At 34.1% G+C, this 20,002-nt stretch overlaps 1 pseudogene; it reads left to right on the forward strand.

Annotated features, from left to right (window-relative positions):
- LOC121942946 overlaps window positions 1-18,738 on the forward strand; it is a 49,635-nt pseudogene extending 30,897 nt beyond the window's left edge.
- The last annotated feature ends 1,264 nt before the right edge of the window (window positions 18,739-20,002 follow it).

The raw sequence follows: 20,002 nt of genomic DNA on the forward strand, positions 1-20,002 counted from the left end.
ATAGCAACAAAAAAAGTAATGGACAAACATGGATGTGAAAATTAAACAAAGAATTGCTGAATTTTATTTCAAAAAATGTTTTTTCCCTGTAACATATTTAAAACATTTAAATAAAAAACAGTTATACTAAATAAATATACTGAATTTCTTGAAATTTTAGAGACATTTCATGTCAATTTTCAGGTCATTTCCTTTTTAATGATTAACTTTTCAATTTTTATTTTTTTTTTTAGTTTTTGTTTTTTTATGCTCCTTTTGTGTTGATTTTCAGGTAATTTTCTTGTACTTTTTGCTAATTTCTTGCTAATTCTTGCTAACTTTAGCATCATGTCCTCTTAATTTGCTCGCTGCTTTCTTATGTTACTGAAAAAAAATCAAGCCAGTTTTCTCCAGGTTTAAAAGGGTTGTACATTGGCAGATTAGCAGGATGTAAATACAATTATGTTTTATACATGTGTATACTGTCAGTATTTGTAGATTATGCGTACAGTTCAGTTCTGTGTTTGAAAATGCCACCAACATGCTCTCATGTCTGCAGGTCGTCCATGTTTTATAACTTTGTGAAGGCCATGTTGGTGAGGAACCCGAAGAAGAGACCCAGCGCCTCCAAGATGCTCGCAGTCAGTGCCGCTCACACATGCTGCAGTTCAGCTTTATTTGGTGTCACTTCTACATCAGATTGATCAGTTTATTATGAATGAATAAGAGGACACAAGCTGTCAGCTGAACATTAATTATGACACAAACTGACATGAGGGACAGTGTGACAGAGATCTTAAACAATTTCGAGCAGCTATAATTAATGTTTTTATAACAAAAATGTATCAAATGACGATGTGTGAAGTGACTTGTAGTGTTGAACCTACAGAGAATTATCAACTGCATCTGCAACACATTAACACATTTCCCATTAACCCTCAAATTGTGCAAATTAAATTTGTGAATATAAATTACACGTAATGGAAACACGTTGATTTTGAAAAAAAACCTCCCAATTTATTGCAAAATAGTTTTTGGGCTCGTGTGAGGTGGTAATTCAGGCAATTTGAAAAAAGCCATATTTTGCAAAACTGCTACGGAAACACTTTTTTGCATTTATAGGTCACATGATGCTGTGGCTATGTGCTTGTTAGTAGAAACTGGCTCCCTCATGATGCAGCAGGAGCTACAAGAGGTGTTATATCATCACATAACTCTTCAAAAGCTGAGCGGATCATCCGGAATCAGTGAAATTGTGGACTTTCACCTCCCAGAAATCCCTCATATGTGGCCGCTTGCCTTTCCATTATTGCTCCTTAACACGCCTACGTCGCCATTGATTGGAAAAAATGACGGCTAATGTGGTGGCTACAATAGAAATAAAGCTGCTAATGTTTTGAACATCCATCACCATGCATCTTATAATGTTATCATGAGAGGAGAAGTTGCATAACATCCCTCAGTAAAAACACAGTCATCTCACAATTGTGTTTTATCGTTTTAACATTTTGCGTAAATCTATAATGGATATAGTGTTTTCAGAAGCAAAACTCCCCAAAACCCACTGTGCTTTACCTGCTAGGCAGCAAATAAACAGTTAGGGAATAGCAGGTGAACATAATGGAGCATGTGGGGGATAAAGAGACAGACATTTCCCCCAGGAGCTGGTACAGACCAAAGACAGAGGTTAGAGAGAGGGTATATTTGACAAAAAAAAGTTATGCAGATTTAAATCAACAGCTGACCACAGTATTTGTCTCAGTATTTCCCTTTTTCTTTGCCTCCTGTAAGTGTCTGTTTTACTTGGACTGAGCCGGTCTGAATCTCCATCTCTCTGTCATGTTCCTCCTGCTCATCCATGACGCAGGTTTCCGTTAACCCTCAAATTGCGCAAATTGAAATTGCAAATGCAAAATACACCTAACAGAAAAGTGTAATGGAAACCCACCTACTGTTTCTATCTTCTCTGTCTCCGTCCTTTGTTATGTTTTGGTATTGTCTGTCTCTCATGGTACTGTTTTCCATATTTCAGTTTATTGAAACTCAATGAATTCATTTATTTTAAGTGTGTTTCAATGTGTTTGTGAAGTGCTCTGTAACTGCATGTTTTAAAAAGTACTACATAGATCAAGCTTTCCTTACTTACTATGCCTCCTGTGTCTCCACCTCGTCCCCTCTCTGCAGCACATGTTTCTGACCCAGCAGTGTCTGAACCAGGAGCTGACCCTGGACCTGCTGGAGAAGTTTCGACACCCTGAGAAACTGAAGACCTGCCTGGTGGCAGAGGACGACGAGATGGAGGTCTGAACCACATTCATTTCTTGTACTGCGGTCAGACACCTTTCACAAGTATTTAAACCTTTGACACATGAACAAATTGATAAAATCAGCAACTTGGAGTGAAATGTCGGGCAAACTGCAGAAAAAAAAGTTGACAAAGAAATGACCTGAAAAGAGAGAGACAATCGTAGAAAACCATCAAATAACTATGGAAAAATATCATTCAATATACATTTATATCTACATGTTTAAAATTAGCCTACAGAAAAATAGACATATTTTTTAGGATCTTTTCATGATAGGTTTTATTTTTAATTTTATTTTATTTTATTTACTTTCTTTTTTTGTTGCAAATTTCAGGTAATTTTCTTATAACTTTTTTTGTATTTTCTCCCTGATTTTTGGGTCATTTCTAGTTGCTCATTGCCATCTTTCCATGTTTTTGACAGAAATCAAACCAAATTGCCAAGGTTAGAGAGAGTAAATAGATATTAGAAAGATAGCACCTCATTTTTTTTCTTTTTTTGCAAAGCTTTTGGTGGGTTGACATTTACTTTACAATTGAAATAGATACTTAAACATGTTTATTTTGCCAACTTATGTATTACCCCCTTCTGTCTATCTATCTGTCATTGCAGATTAAATTAGTCATGTTTTCTTGTTGATTTAAGGTGGCGCTGCCTGGCTCTTTAAAGAGGATCCAGTCCATCAACAAACACAACCGAGCTGAGAGGACGAACTCTGACATCAGCTGTAAGATGTTTCTTCTGTTCTCATTCTCATGGAAGCTCTTACTTATCCTGCTGTAACGACTCATATGTTTCAGCTCTGTTTCTTTCTAATTGTGATGATAGAGGACACATTTATTCTGCTCTTATTTAAATTTTTCTTGACAAGTGAAATTAAGTGTTTCTTTGAGTTTGTTAAATATTTGTTGTCACTCAGTGGAACAGATTTACACTCGGAGGCCTGTGAAGAAAGAATCCCCAAACACAACAGTAAGTTTATGACTCTTTTTTTCAATTATGTCTTTATTATTTTCAACATTTAACAATTGGCAGACATTTAAAGAATAATACTGAAAAAGAGTGTAATTAGACAAAATGATTATAAGGACAACAAAATAAATGAGTAAATGATTTAAAAATAAATCAGTAAGTTAATGAAATAAAATGACAAAATTATTGAATAAATAAGAAAAAAATACATCAATAGATCAACTATGGTCACAAAATGTCTGTGCACACAGAATCAGATCAAGTCATGTTTTTAGAAATATGTCTTACTTATTTTTTATGATCTTGTTTTATTATTATTATTGTTATTATTATTATTATTATTATTATAGTATTAGTAGTAGTAGTAGTAGTAGTAGTAGTAGTAGTATTTATTTATTTATTTATTTAAAAAAAACAACAAAACTGCAGTACAATCAGCATGGAATACCAAAATTTAAATGCTTGCATGCCGTCCTTTTTTTTTAAAAAAACTTTTCATTTTAATTTTATATGAGATGAATTATATAAAATAAAATTTCAAGGATACAAATATATACATACATGTATACATTTTAGGCATACATAAGCAAACAGCTATGGACAATGAATAAGCAAACAGTAAAATAAATCAAAAAGTAAACATAAGCACTCTCACACACATATTAATACAAACAAATAGATGTATACATTAGTCACAGTTGTCTATAGCCAGTGGAAGAGAGTTATGGAAGAGTACACATTTTCAGTGTTTTTATATATACTGTATATATATGTCAGAATTGGCCGCCATGTTCTGTAAAATGTACCTGTAGAGCCATCCAATGTAAACTTTATTTTACATTGGGTGTAAAAGTGTAAAAAGTTATCCTGTCCACTGGACATCCGTTGGAGACGCCTCCTGCTTTCACTCCAGAAGTATAATGCGTCTAATTATTAATGAGGCAAAAGCGATACTCAGTTAGTGGGGAGGGGGTAAATTCAACTCTGAAAACAACAGAAAATGATTAGTTTATAACTCATTTAATGTTGCATACAAACATATATATTGTATATACATGCAATTATACAAATTTTTGTATTTATGTATTTTATACTGTATGTATGCAGTAGATGTATGCATATAAATACATAGATACATACCGTGCAGATACACACATCCATACAAAACACACATGCATCATATGAACTTACACCTGACTATGTATATGTCTGTGTGTGTGTGTGTGTGTGTGTGTGTGTGTGTGTATATATATATATATATATATATATATATATATATATATACATACATGTACTGCATCAGTAACTCCAGGATGTTGACATGTTGTGATCACAACATTTGAGGCAAATTCAGCCAAACTCTGCGCAATCTTGCAATTTTGTGAAATCACCACATATTTACTGCAATTTTGAATATTTAAAACAGGTCAAATCTGTGTCACTCTTTATACTACTCATATTGTACATTCATACAGAGATAAAAACACAGGTTTTATAAATCTGTGAGTGTGCACTGTTTTATATACAAATGTATATTAATATAGATGATTTGACGTGTTTTTTACAGTTAAGCTCTTCACTGGGATCCACTGGTATCAGCAAGAGTCCACTGAGGTAATGGCATCACAGATCAGAGACACTGAGTCATATTAAATATCTGATGAAAGTATTTAACCCCTCTTTTCTCTCGTAGGGATCAGGACACAGACTCAGACGACGACTATGACGACGTGGATATGTAAGAAAGCATCCAAACCCTAAACATCACAACATGTGAATGATTCATTTCAAACAGTCCTGCATACAAAATTGTGCTCAAACAATAGAAAAAAAATATTACTTTTAAAATAAAATTAAAAGGCATGTCCATCAGCATTTTTCGGCAATGTTTTCACATGGAAACTCCCACTCATCTGCTTTCAAAACAAGGTAAAATGTTGCACCACTGATAATTGTTGTAATGTGTTTAACACTGCAGACATATTTAAAAGAGTGTTTGACTTTTTTGACATTAATCTTCTCATGTTTTCCTCCTACGGTACCATTAATCATACAGTGTAATTTCATTTTTTGTCATTAGTGTATGTATTATGTATTGTGTGTTTAATGTTCAATCCTTAGTAGAGGGAACATTTTAACTCAAAACAAATACATTTTATATATATATATATATATATATGTATATATATGTATATGTATTTACATTGTCATTAAAATAGACTGTATTGACACTTTCTCTCTGTGTTTGGTCTCCTTCAGCCCAACGATACAAACAACCAGGTGAGTCTAAACACATTATTGACGTTTTTAACATTAATCTCGTTTCTCTTTATATACAGTTAATCACATACAGCATAATGTTTCTAGAGTAATTTTTTTTTTTTTAATGCAATTTGTGTATGTAATGTGTGTTCAATATTCAATCCCTGAAATAGAAGGAACATTTTAAATTTAAGTAAATAAATAAATTCATATATATATATATATATTTTTATATAGATATATGTATACACACCATATTATTACAATAGATTGCATTGACATTTTCTTTCTGTGTTTGGTTCGCAGCAGCACGACATTAAAAGCCACCAGGTGAGTCGAAATAAACTCACATGTATATTAACATGTATTTTTGTCATGAACACACCCAGCTGAACCAACACTCTCTCTGCCAACAGTTTCATAATGCCAACTGATGAAACTCCGCCTCCACTTCCTCCAAAGGTGATTATTATCATGTTTTTATCTTTTTATATATGTGTTTGTTGCAGTGACCGGGCTGTGTAGGTCCAGTGTGTAGGATTTAGAGGGATATATTGGCAGAAATGGAATATGATGTAATAAGTGTGTTTTCTTTCATGTGAAATCACCTTTAAGTCAACTTTGAATCTGAAAAAAAAATTTGATCTTAATCTGCAAATAAAATCTGCGACTGATAAAAATAAGACCTCAAATACGAAATTACATATCAATAAATAATATATTCGAAACAATATCACAATTCAGTCAAAATCGCATTTTAATAGAAATTAACTTATTTTTTAATTTTATTTTTTTTAATTTTATTTTTATTCAAGATCAAGACTTGAACTTTCAGTTTCAAATTTATTTTTTTCAATAAATTTGTTTCTGTTTTTTTTTTTTTTTTTTTTTTTTTTAACAAACCTTTTGGCCTTGATCTTGTTCTATAGAGCATCACTGTCCGTGCAGGAAATGATTGTCAACTTTTTATTTTGTTTTTGTAGCGTGGCTGTCCTGTGGGAACCACATTTTGGATAAGAGGCAGTTTGTGCTGTTTCACATGTGAATGCAGTGAACACTCATCATGTTGTTTGTGTATACAGCCCAAAGCTCGGACCAGCTCAGAGGAAAGCATGACGGGAGAAGAGGAGCGGGCGAGGAAACCCTGCTCTCTGTACGCCCCCTCCCCTCTCATCAGGACCTCCAGTGGGACGCAGGTCCGACCTGCGCTGCAACCACGAGTCTCCCGACACTCAGGTGGAGTGCCTCATCTTTGCACCCGACTGTAGTATGAAATGTGATGCACACAATAAAAACATCATTTTTCCCAATAATAGCAAACATTAAGAATAACTGATGAAGTGAGGCTTCATATTTTTCAAACCTCCAGCATTTTCAGATTTCTGTTGTTTCAGCAGAATGTTACATTTACTCAAGTTTTTACTGCAGAAGTTACACTTGTAGTGAAGTATTTTCACAGTGTGAAATCTGAATACTTCTTCCACCCCTGCCTTTCAGTATAAAACACAGTGCTGTAATAATATTGAGTCTAATACACAGTTGAAACAAAAGTTTTGATATATCCTTTATACAAGCGAAGGATGTATCTAAACTAAACTAAATAAATGTTAAAAATCAGTCTTTTGTTTATTTTAGCCAATATTGAGAGTGTATTTTATTAAAAGGAAAAATATATCAGGAGTCAGTTTGTCCATTTTCAAGAGAAAAGATAATTAATTGATCCAGAAAACTGAATTTTCCAAGTGTACAACAACAGAAAACATGTACTTTTTTACATGAATGGAGTGTAAATGATACCGCACAGTTTCTGTGTCAACCTCTCATCAATCAATCAAACTTTATTCCAGACACAGGGAAGGTCCATAGTAGAATACAGACAGAAACAGAGTAGACAGACAGAATAGACAGTGTACATTGGGGTACAAAAGGCTTTGAAAAGTGTTATTTTCACAGATGTTGAACACATACCAAATTTTCTGATTAGCATATTAGCTTGTGCAAACATCCCACAGTACTGCCAATAAATGTCACGGTCATCAGACAAGTCATCAGTGATGTAATGTCCTAAATATTTAGCCTCATTACATATGTTAAGGGACTGTGTCAGACAGGGAGAAGTCAGGAGTTAACATTTTCTTATCTGTATCTGTATTACGTCTGACAATCATGATGTTACTCTTCTTTGCATTGTATTTAATATCAAAGTCATAACCATATGTGTGTGTGTGTGTGTGTGTGTGTGTGTGTGTGTGTGTGTCTGTGATACAGACCCTGTCCAGTCAACTGACAACCAGACAGACATCCTTCCTCCTGAGCTTCCCCCTAAAAAACATACGTAGACGTCACCCACCACCAAAGTAAAACTGGGCCTCAGAGTGCCTTTACACTACCAGAACATTTACTCAAACACTGTGCTTAAATACAAATTTGAGGTACTTGTACATTAGAAATGCACTGATTACAATTGTCTCAGCCCATTCCTTTTTCTGATTTTTTTTGGTAAAAGTCTGACCTACCGATTCTGATTTTGTTCACTTCCGATTTCCTCTCCCTCTAAACACTATAACTGACAGCATGCACAAATATTTTTGTAACTTTTCTTTAATTGAAAATTCAATTGTATATTCATATTAATTAACAGTGGGCCTCATGCAGAAAGCAAAATATACGAACACATTTTCTCTCATTTTTTGTTTGTACCCATTGCTTTCTGGGATTCACCAGTGTTGTCTTATTTTTGCTTTTCTCTTAAGTAAGAGTAAGAGAACATTTTATGAGGGGATGAGAGCAATTTTACCAAGATAAGAGAGAAAAAAAATCTCAGTTTCTCAGTCCACAGATCATTGCCCCATCACAAGAACATATAACTTTTGAATTTGAGGAATATTTTTAAAATGCATGAATATTATATATTCAAATAAATGAATGAATAAATAACTACAAAGGAAAAAAGTAAAAACAAAAACAAAAAACATACAAACACAGAAATAACCTGGGAAAAAAAATGTGTTTAAATGTAAGTAATATTTCTGATATATTAATATGAACTATATTAAATATATGATTAAGATCATTGTAAATATAATTTTTGGACCATTTTCCTAGTTTTTAAAAAATAATAATTTTCTAAATCTATTAATGTCTTTCAGTACACAGAGCACTTCTTGCTCTACTAGTTGCTCATTGCCTTTTTTCCTATGTTGTCAAAAGAAAGCAAATCAATTTGCTTTGGGTTTGAAGATTTAAATACTTGTGAAGGGCGTCAAATCAACACAAGAAAAGTGATGTCAATTGAGGTTTCAAAGGCTTAATAACTATTCAAAAGTAGCGATGAAACTAATGCTGGAATTAAATGTTCAGTTTATGGTTTACAGAGAATAATATTCAGTTGTAGATGATGGAGTTTTTCCTCCCTTTTTTTTCTTATCATCTTCATCTCCTGTTGTTCACACTCATCATGAGCTTTTCCTTTCTGTTCTCAGGACCCCGTCGAGTGGGTCAACCCCGCCATGAAGAAGCCTCCCGTGAGTGTCTGCTGTCTCTTTTCCAGATGTTCTCCTCCTTTCATATCAGCGCTGCTGAGTGTCTGTTTAATATTTTCATATTAGTCGATTCAAACTCAGCAGGCTCCAAAGTGATTCTAATATCTTGACTTAAAGAATATGAGCTTAGAATAAGTTAGACAGCCCCCCAGCAGACAAACCTGTTGTGTCATTTCATTATCTTTTTAATAAATTAAACCCCAAATGTTTTTTTATGACACTTTTTCACCAGCGTTATTATGTTTAGTTTTGACCCTGAGGACCCGCTTAAATATTACATCGCTCTGCACACAAAATGCACTTTTTTTCAAAATCAATCTTTAAAGAAATATCATACATAAAAATATTGCATTCTACTTTCATTGAGTTGATATTTTTAACCAGCATCAGTCCTAGTCATAAATCTAAAATATTCATTAACTTTAATCATTTTAATCCTTTAAAAAAAGGTTTTTGTCATGATGCCACTGTTTTTAGATTTTCAATATACTACATGTATAAGTAGATTTTTTTTAATATTACCAGCCTGGGACACGTCAATGATTAACAGCAACATTGACTGTGACAGTGCACTGAGTGGAAATAGCATGCATTTTCTCCATATGCCAAATATGGTAAAAATGGTGTCTTCAAGTGAAAAATAGTAAAAAAAAAAAAAAAATTTCAAGGCAAAAGCCCAGAATGACACTTAAAAATAATACAATGTGTGTTTTTATGCTTTGATGGCTGTGGGATCAGAAAATGTCAGTTTGAATGGGTTTTTACCTCAACAGTCTGAATGTGACAATTTAGTTTCCACAGTGTCTTTTAGACTTATTGTAGGAGCTGCGCTGGAAATTCCAAGATTAAACAAAAATACACAATCTTGCCAAACTTTATGCCATATGTATGAACACAATCAATATTATCCAAAAATGAAGAATGAAAAGAGCTTCATGTATTTCCCCTCCTGTCTCTCCATGCAGGTCTACTTTAAAAAGATCTTCCACGGCTGTCCTCTTAAAATAAACTGCTCGACCACGTGGGAGAACCCGGCGACAAAAGGTTGGATCACCCCATGAACAAAGTGCATAATAAATTCTCCTCTTGTCAGTTTGATCCGTCTGACCGGCTGGTATTTTCTCTCTTTTTTCTCAGACCAGCACCTGATTGTCGGGGCAGAGGAGGGGATCTACACCCTGAACCTGAGCAGCTCTGAGGCCACAATGGAGCTGGTAGGACTTTTATCACTGACCAAACCTGAGCAAAATGGCTTTATTCCGTTCAAAAACGTGGAAATAAGGTACTGAGCAGCTTAACAAGAAATAAGTAAGAAATGAGTAAAAGGTTTTTAGAAAATTAGCAAAAATATATAAAAACAAAAGTAAAAAACAAAACCGAACAAGGAAACGACTTGGGGGAAAAGTGCTAAAAAACTGTAATAAAATGAAACAGTAAATAACTATTCTATCTGAGACATAATTTTGACCCTTTGAAAACTAAGCAAACTGGCTTGATTTCTTTCAAAAACATGGGAAGAAGGTGATGAGGAACAAAAGAAGAAAATGACTGAAAGATTGACAAGAAATTGGTAAAAAAAAAAAAAAAAAAAAAGAAGAAGAAGAAGAAGAAAAAGTCAAAGAAAATGACCTTAAAATGTGTAAAAAAAAAAAAATAAATAAATAAATAAATAAATAGATTTAAAAAAAATTTAAAAACCCAAAATGAAAACAAAATAATTTTGCAACATAATTTTAAATATGTAGTTATGATTATTACAACAATAGTTTTTCCCTAGCTTTTTTTTCTTTTTTTTCAGATAATTTTTTGTGAGTTTACTAATTTTTTTGCAAATTATGGAGCATTTTTTTGCCATGTTGCATGAGATCTCAGTGTGGTTTGTTCCAAATATTTGGCGCATAAAAACCAAACGCTACCTCCTCATCTTTTGTCTTGACTCTGAGGTGACAAAACAGACCAGAAGACTTCAGAGGTCTCGATGGTTCGTACTTAAGCAAAATGTCTGAGTTTGGTTTTGGGCCTGAAATCATTTGGTGCTTTTTAGCACCAACAGCAGTATATTGAAATCAATTCTCTAAAAGACAAGAAGTCAGTGTGAAGACCTCAGAAGTGGAGTGATGTGATGCTAAAAAAAAAGCTTTTGTCGCCAAGCTGAAAACAAGTAGTGTAGCGTTTTGAAAGAGACACTGGAAGCAGTGACTTTAATGAATGTCTTCTCCCTTTCTTTCAGTTGTATCCTGGGAAGTGTACCTGGGTCTACACCATCAACAACGTCCTCATGTCTGTCTCAGGTAATTAGATCAGTGTAAAAGGTTGTGTGAATCTGAAAAAAGAAGATACTGAAGAGATGCTAATAAAACAGCAGACGTATTTTAATTTACAGCTTGAGGGATTTCTCATTCGCTTAATGCATCTGCTGACTGGACTGATCTACAGGAACTGACTTCAACAAACAAATTACTTAAATCAATAGGTTTTTTCATCAATATTTTATTGAACATTTTTCACTTCAACAGTGTCAGCTATGGTCATTAAATCACATGACTCATACTCATGAATATAAAACAATAAATCACTAAATAGAATAATGGTAATAATAAATATGTAAAAAATAAATAACCACATTCCAAAGACATGCAGGTCAGGTTGATTGGTGACTCTAAATTGCCCTTAGGTGAGCATGAAAGGTTGTTTGTCTATATGTGTCGGCCCTGTGATAGTCTGGCGACCTGTCCAGGGTGTACCCCGCCTTCAGCCTGATGACCCCCCCCCCCCCCCCCCCCCCCCCCCCACAATGAATAAAAAACAAAAAAAACCACAACTATTTCCAAAAACAAAATCAAGAAAAAAAGAAAACAAACCAAAAAAACATACAAAATAAATAAATCCATATTACTACATGTATATGCACTACAAGCACAAAAATAGCACTCAGACACCTATAAAGTGTGCAAGTGGGTCTCATGCATGTGGTTTGCAAGTTACTTCACATTCAGCAATGTACTAAAGTATTCTCTCCACTTTGCACATATTTTTCAGTCTGTCCACACAGCTGAAAGAGATTTGCTCATATGATGCCACGTTTGCCAACTCTGTGAACCGCTCTTTAAAAGAGGGCTTACCTGGTTTCCTCCAGTTTCTCATTATCATTTGCTTCCCAACCATTATACTGGTTTGAATGAAGTCCTTCTAAATTAATGTTTTGAATGTCTCTCTTAATTTTTACTTTAATTTTTTTGGATGATAGCTTTTTATTCTGTCATGATCGTTCAACAGATTTGAGTTATAGCTAGCATTTTCAGGAGGTGGCAGAAATAACTTAATTTGATCAGTCATCAAAACCAGGATCAGAGGATGGTGATCAAAATCTGGATGAAAGTATAAATATTCCTTCATACGTCATATTTCTTTGTCATATTGCAACCCGGTCTCTCTCCCAACTCCTCAAACACCGCGGCTTGGTCAGTTGCCCTCAGTGTCAGGTAACGAGGCACTGAGGCCCCCCTTTAGTGGAGGTATGAGATGCACCAGGCAGATTTTCGTTCAGGTCGTTCAGTGTCTTTAAACTTATGTTCAACCTGTGATAAAATAACCTTTCAAACTGATTCTGCATCTGCAGGTAAATCATCGCAGCTTCACTCCCATTCTCTGAAGGAGCTGTATGAGCATGCTCGGAAAGACCAAAGGATGGTTTCCTTACCCACACACAGACTCTTACCAAGGTAATGCTGGATCTTTTATTGCTCTGGTTTCTTTTTTTTTTTTAAAAAAACAACATTTTTACTCATGCCAGTTTTGTTATATATATATTTATTTCGTCTTCAGGAAAGTTGCAGTAACATGCAAAATACCTGATACCAAAGGCTGCAAGACCTGCGCAGTTGGTGAGACAAAATATTGAATTATGACAACAAAAAAGGTTTGATGGTTTTATTACATCTGAGCTTTATTTCCCTTCAATAACAATATCGGTGTATGTGTTGAGATGAAGTTAAATAGGATGCTTCCCTTTAAATGGATATAAACCTCTTTTGAAATTAGAAGAGGTTTCAGTTGGTTGCAATTTGCAGTCATCACGGCTGGATGCCACTAGATCTTCCTAAAACTTTTTAGCTGGAGATATATTTGATGTTTTTTTTGTGTGTGTGTGTGTGTGTGTGTGTGTGTGTTTTTAATTTTTAATATTTTAATTTTTTTTTTTTTAAATATTATAATTTATTTTTCAAATACTTTTTTCTGAGAATTGGAACTCAATGAGGCAGATTCTTATTCGGAGAGAGAAACCAGCTGACAGTTGTGTCCTGCAGCAGGTAGCGTGCAGCGAGGCTGTGTGTTCCTGTGCTGCGGTCTGGAGTCCAGCGTGGTGCTGCTGCAGTGGTACGAGCCCATGCACAAATTCATGCTCATTAAGGTATGTGAAGAAAAACCTCTGATTATTCTCTGATATTCCCTCAGAAGTGAAGCAGCTCGTTTAGTTTCATCAGAGATTTCTCTGTAGAGTCTGAGCTGATATTTGTAAGTTTTTTACAGTTTTTACTGAACTTTTAACACTGACAGCAGCAAATAAAAAGACCGCTGTCGGGGAAATAAAGCACTTTATGGCCACCGTTAAAGTTAAGAGTCAGCTTCAGACCTTTGATGGTTTTGGGAACCTCAGCTGAGCCTCATGCTGCGCCTAAAATATCACCGGTTTAAGTGTCCTTGAACAAAACACTTAAGCTGTATGCTTTTAGATAAAAAAGAAGATATTTTCTTTTTAAAGATTATTTTTGGGGCTTTTTAATGCCTTTATTTGATAGGACAGCGTGAGTGTAAAAGGGGAACAGACAGAGTGGGTGACATGCAGCAAAGGGCCAAGGCTGGAATTGAACCTGCGGCCGCTGTAGTGAGGACAAGCCTCTGTCCATGGGGCGCCCACTCTATCCACTAAGCCGCCATGCATCCCAAAAAGAGCATATTTAAAGCAGATTAAACTTTTACTTTCATCTTTCCTGCTTGCAGCATTTTGACTTCCCACTGCCCAACCCTCTTGCGGGTGTTTGAGATGGTGACAGTGCCACAGCAGGAGTACCCGCTGGTGTGTATCGGCGTCTCTCGGGGGTCCAGCCCCCACCTGCCCATCAACGTAGAATACATCAACCTCAACTCCAACACGTCCTGGTTTACCAACTCCGGCCTGGGTACGCTGATGCTCCATTATATAGACTTTAGAGTACAAAGAGCTGCAAACACCACACCGCTAACTATCTGCTTTAATTTGTCCTTTAAATGTCTCTCTCTCTACCTCAGTGTGTTGGCTGTTAGGCTTTTATTCTGTCAACAGATTGGACTTTTAGTTACGGAAACTTTTGTATGTGGCAGAAATTATGTCCTCTCTCCAACTCCTTACGCTCGCATTTTGAGCGTAGCCGGGTCTCCATTAATTCTGAAATTGCACATATGTAACTTGCAATTACAAAAAAAACCTAATGCAAACACATCAGTTTTTTAAAAAAATCACAAAAAAGTTTTTATGCTCGGATGATGTGGTATTTCAAGTGATTTGAAAAAGCCATATTTTGCATAAAAACAAAGAAAAAAAAAAAAAAAGGGACGAAATGCCCCCCAAAAAACAAACTTTAAGATGAATTTTCCATGGATATCAGGAGAATATGATTCTTATGAAATCCTTTGGCCACAATAATCATGTAGTAAAAATCTGATATAGAGCCAGCCTTAATCTGGATGAATATAAAAAATATTCCTTAATTCATCACATTTATCACACATTTTGTCGGGTCAGGGAGTAGCCCTAAATCACACAATATCAATAAAATGACAGAACAAGACAATTGTAAAAAAATTTTAAAATATGTAAAATGGCTCGAGAAATAAAGACACCTGTCACCAATAAACAGTAACAAAAGTACACAAAATAACAATAATTATAATGATTATGGTGTGTGTGTGTGTGTGTGTGTGTGTGTATATGTCTGTGTGTGTGTGTGTGTTTTGTGTGTGTGTGTGTGTGTGTGTGTGTGTGTGTGTGTGTCTATTACAGAGCGACCTTGCCCAGATGTAGTTCAAGTAAACCAGTTAGACAGCAGCTCGCTGCTCGTCCTCATAGAGAGTAAGTAACACCTCTAACACCTGTCATTATTCATAAAGATTTTTCGGATACAGAACAACACAAAGATCTGTGTGTGTGTCTTTTAGAGCAGCACAGTATCTTATGGTATTGCAGGGGCTGAAATTTAGAGGCAGCCTCTTGTAACTTTACTTTTTTTTTTTTTTTTTTTTTAAAAAAACATAGTCAGAAAATGAAATTAAAATTTTAAAAAGGAGGAGTTTGATGAGCCTCTTCATTCCCCAGGCTGTGAGACTCATCAGACTCCTCCTCCGACTCTAAAAGATATGGCAGGATTTAAGGACAAATTTTCATTTCATTTTTAAATTATTTCTACTAATAAATCTACCTTGTACCTTATCCTTTTACTTACACAGACCATGTCAAAACAGGTGCGTAGGAAAGGGATGAGTAGTACACACCTACTGTATATCTTACAAAAGAAGACATTTCGGTAACGAGACCTTCATCAGGCAAAAAGATGATTTTTTTTTTTCCCTGATGAAGGTCTACTTATTGAAACTTTGCAATAAATGTACAAATAAATACATTTAAGTAGATCCATAAAACTACCACAAGAATAAAGATTTGTGTAGTTGAGAAATGTCAAAGAGTGTCACATTCAGGTGTGTGTTTGTCATAATAGTGTGTAAACTCTACGCTAACGCTGTCTCCTCCACAGAGTCCGTACATATAGTTGGTCTGGAGGGGGAGCTGAAGAGCAACAGGCCTCTGACACATGAGACCACCTTCTCTCAGGATGTCCAGTCTATAGGTGAGAACACCCCACAGGGACTATTTACTCAAATTTTGTACTTAACCCTTTGAAACCTGGACCGACACCCCTTTTCTTGGGCTCCATTCCGACGTCTTTTACAAGCATTCAAATCATTAAACTCTGAGCAAATTGGTTTGATTTCTTTCAAAAACATGAGAAAAAAAAGGAATTAGCAACTTGGCAAGAACGCAAATTACAAGAAATGAGAAGATTTCAATTTTTTTTTAATCTCGAAAACTATATTCAAAATTATTTTAATAGAATTATCATAATTGATTCAATTTTTTTCCAGATCATTTCCTTTATTTATTTATTTATTTATTATAATGTCCTCTAATTTACACGTAACTTTCTTGTACTTTTAATGAATTAATTTCTTGCAAATTTTTTGGTCAAGTAAAATGCATAAATATTGTATGTTATTGTTTTTTACTTCACTGCAGCTTTAGTCACTTTGCAGTTTCAGATTAATACAAATAATAATCAACTAGAAATTATGAGGTATTATAAAATACATGTGACAAGTGATATACCGAAAACATCAGAGAGAATATTTTTTAAAAAATGACAGGAAACAGTTTACAGTGGGAGGGATTCCATTAACCTACCTACCTCAATTTCAAAAGTTGAGCAGATCATCTGGAAGTTTTGAATTCACAATCCCTCTGTGAAAACGTCGACTATCACCTCCCAGAAAACCCTCATACATGGCCGCTTCCACGTAATATATGGCTCCATAACACACCTACATGGCCTTGGATTGGAAATAATGACAGCTAGTGTGGTGCAGTAAAAGTAAAGCTGCTAATGTTTTGAAGATCACCATGCTTCTTGGAATGTTATCACCTGAAGAGAAGTCGTATAACATCACTTATTCTGCAATTGTGTTTTATCGACATTTCAAATATTTCGCCACGTTTTGTGTAAATCTGTAATGGAAAGTCGCCTACTTTTACTTGTAGTGAAGTATTTTTAAAGTGTGGTATTTGTATTTTAATGGTTAATGTTGTAGATGAGTATAGCTCAGCTTTAACTCTGTCTGTCTGTCCAGTGTATTTTGAGAAAACGCTGCTTGCAGTGTGGCGTCACGGCTGGCAGAGGAGAGGACAAGGTTTCACTGAGGTGCTGGAAGAAACCACTGACCCCAGAAAGATCTACAGACTGGTGCAGTCAGACAGGTGCAGCACCATCACTCTCTCACTGCTGTGGTGTTCATGTCTGCTCGCTCGAGCAAGTAGTGGATATTAAAAACTGTGACCTAATGGCAGCAAGTCAGATGATCCCCAAAGTTGGTGGGATTCATCCTCAGAGCTCAGAGAGCCATGAAAATCTGTAAAAAAAAAAAAAAAAAAAAAAAATTCATAGACATGCATTAAATATTTGTTTAGATATGTTAATATTATATTTCAAAGTGGTGGATTTGAAACCTTTATGTGGTTTTAATTAAGTTTAAAGTAACACCAGCGTAAACTTAATTTAAAAAGAGGAAAAAAAGTGCAATTTAACAAGAAAAAAGTAGTAATATTATGAGAATAAAGATGTAATTTAATAAGAATAAAACTCTACCATTTTAAAAGTAAAAGTCCCTAAAATATGAGAAAAAAATTGTCCTCTGATAAAGTGTGGTCCCTAATATAAAGTAACATACAACAGAAGTACCAAAGAACAGTATTACGACATTTTTTAAAATAAAATTCTTCTTGTAATTTTGGGACTTTTTCTTTTAAAATTGCAAAATTTTATTCTAATTAAATTAAGCATCTAATGAATAATTAAATTAATAATATTACCACTTTCTTCTCTTGAAATTACAGATTTAATCTGTTAATTTCAGGATGTTTTCTTGTAAAATTGCTTAATTTTATTCTAAACAAATTTAGAAAATAAATAAAATTCTCTACATGAATAAATTACAACTTTTCTCTTAAAATTACAGCTTTATTTTGTATTTTTATAACTTTTTCTTTTAAAATTGTATAATTTTATTCTTATTAAGTCTTTATTTTTGTAATATTCTTACTTTTTTTGTAAAAAATTGCACAATTTTGTTCTAATTAAATTAAGTCCTTATTCTCATAATATTACAACTTTTTCCCTCAAAATTATGGCTTTTTTCTTGTTATTTATTATTTATTTATTTTTTTTCTTTTAAAATTGTAGAATTTTATTCTTATCATATAAAATCTTTATTCTTGTAATATTATGCCTTCTTCTTGTAAAATCCTCTCCTCTGACCTCCCTGCCCCTCTCTCTCTGCAGGATGGTCGTCTTGGAGACGCGTCAGACAGATGACCAGTCTGGGCTGTCCAACCTTTACGTCCTGGAGATTGCTGAGAACTACGTCATGTTGCCCTGACTCTGTCTGCTGGGACAGGGCATCATGGGAAACTAACTCTGACAGTATTTTATTTTCTAACGAGAGGAGAGGAGCTCTGTGAGACGGAGAGGATTGTTGTTGTGTTTTTATAGCCTCCAGTCTGGGGCAGTCTGCTCTTATTTATGCTGAGATCCAGAAGAACCTGCAGAATCCAGACAGCTGGGAAAACCCTAAATGAGCAGTGAAGGACGGCCCTCCTCCAACACTAAAGAGGAGTCTCTCTGCAGCCGCCTGCAGGGACCGAAATGTTTGATGCCTCAGACACAAACAGGAAGGACTGGATGGACTCATACTGTGTATGTCGGTGTTCAAGATACACAATTCTCGCTGCCGTTACATTTTAATAAAGATAATTCACACAAGATGAGGAGAACTGTACTCATCTGATGCTGTGTGACTTAAATTTGTGAAGAAAACTTGTCTCACGTGCCTTTGAAGTGAATGGCGATCATATTGATGTATTGATTGATAGGTGACCATTTTTAACAACAAAACTATATCAAAACATCTGTCTGCAAACTCTTAGACAACTTGTGCAGTATTTTAATATGTAATAAGATACAAATAAATAAATAAAAAAGACTGCACCCCAACCACATCCTCCTCTGATAAATAAAGTACAGTCCCTTACATAGGTCACGATATTATGAGATAACTTAATTTAATGAGAATTTTAAAAAATGAAGTTGTAATATTACAAGAATAAAGTAATTTTATTAGGAAAAAAAACTTTTAGGGAAAGAAAAAGTCACCTGACATTCAGTTAAGTCAAAAATATTAAGCCTGTTTCTAGTAAAATCGTATAAATTTATTCTCATTAAAATATGTCTTTATTCTCAAATGTTTCCACTTTATTCTCGTAATCTTAAGACTTTTTCTTGTATATCTGTATATTTTGTCCTCTGATAAAGTACAGTCCCTAATATAAAGTAACATACAACAAAGTACCAAAGTACAGTATTAAGACATTTTTTTCATAAAATTACAACTTTTCTCCTAATATTATAACTCAATTCTCTAAATCTATTATCCTCCTTTGGACCAGCCCTCCTCTGATAAATAAAGTACACTCCCCTCAGTAGATCATAATATTGCAAAAGTAATGTCGGAATTTAATGAGAATAAAGTCATCAAGAAAAAAATAGTCATAATATTACAAGAATAAAGTTGGAATTTTATTGAAAAAAAGTAATGTTTAGAAATTAAACTTATCCTCATAAAATTACAACTTTATTCCTCTAATTTTACAACCTTTTCTTTTAAAAATTGTATATTATTCTCATTAAATTACATCTTTATTCTTGTAATTACAATTACTATTATTTTTTTCTCTCATTATGACTTTTTTTTTTCAAAATATCATACAATTTTATTCTCATTATAATAATTTTTATTCTCGCAATATGACTGTTTCTTCTTACAAAATTATGGCTTTATTCTCATAATTTTAGGACTTTTTCTTGCAAAATTGTATGATTTTATTGTCATTAAATCTATAACCATTTCATTCTTGCAATTTTAGGATTTTTTCTTTCAAAATTACAACTTTTCTAATTATTATCTATATTTTCATTATAGTACTTTATTCTCGTAATATTACAGCGTTTTCTCACAAAATCATGACTTTTTTTCTCATAATTTAGGACTTTTTTTTGTAAAATTATATAATTTTATTCGCAT

Source organism: Plectropomus leopardus, chromosome 5, assembly GCF_008729295.1.
Source record: "Plectropomus leopardus isolate mb chromosome 5, YSFRI_Pleo_2.0, whole genome shotgun sequence".
Taxonomy (NCBI): domain Eukaryota; kingdom Metazoa; phylum Chordata; class Actinopteri; order Perciformes; family Serranidae; genus Plectropomus; species Plectropomus leopardus.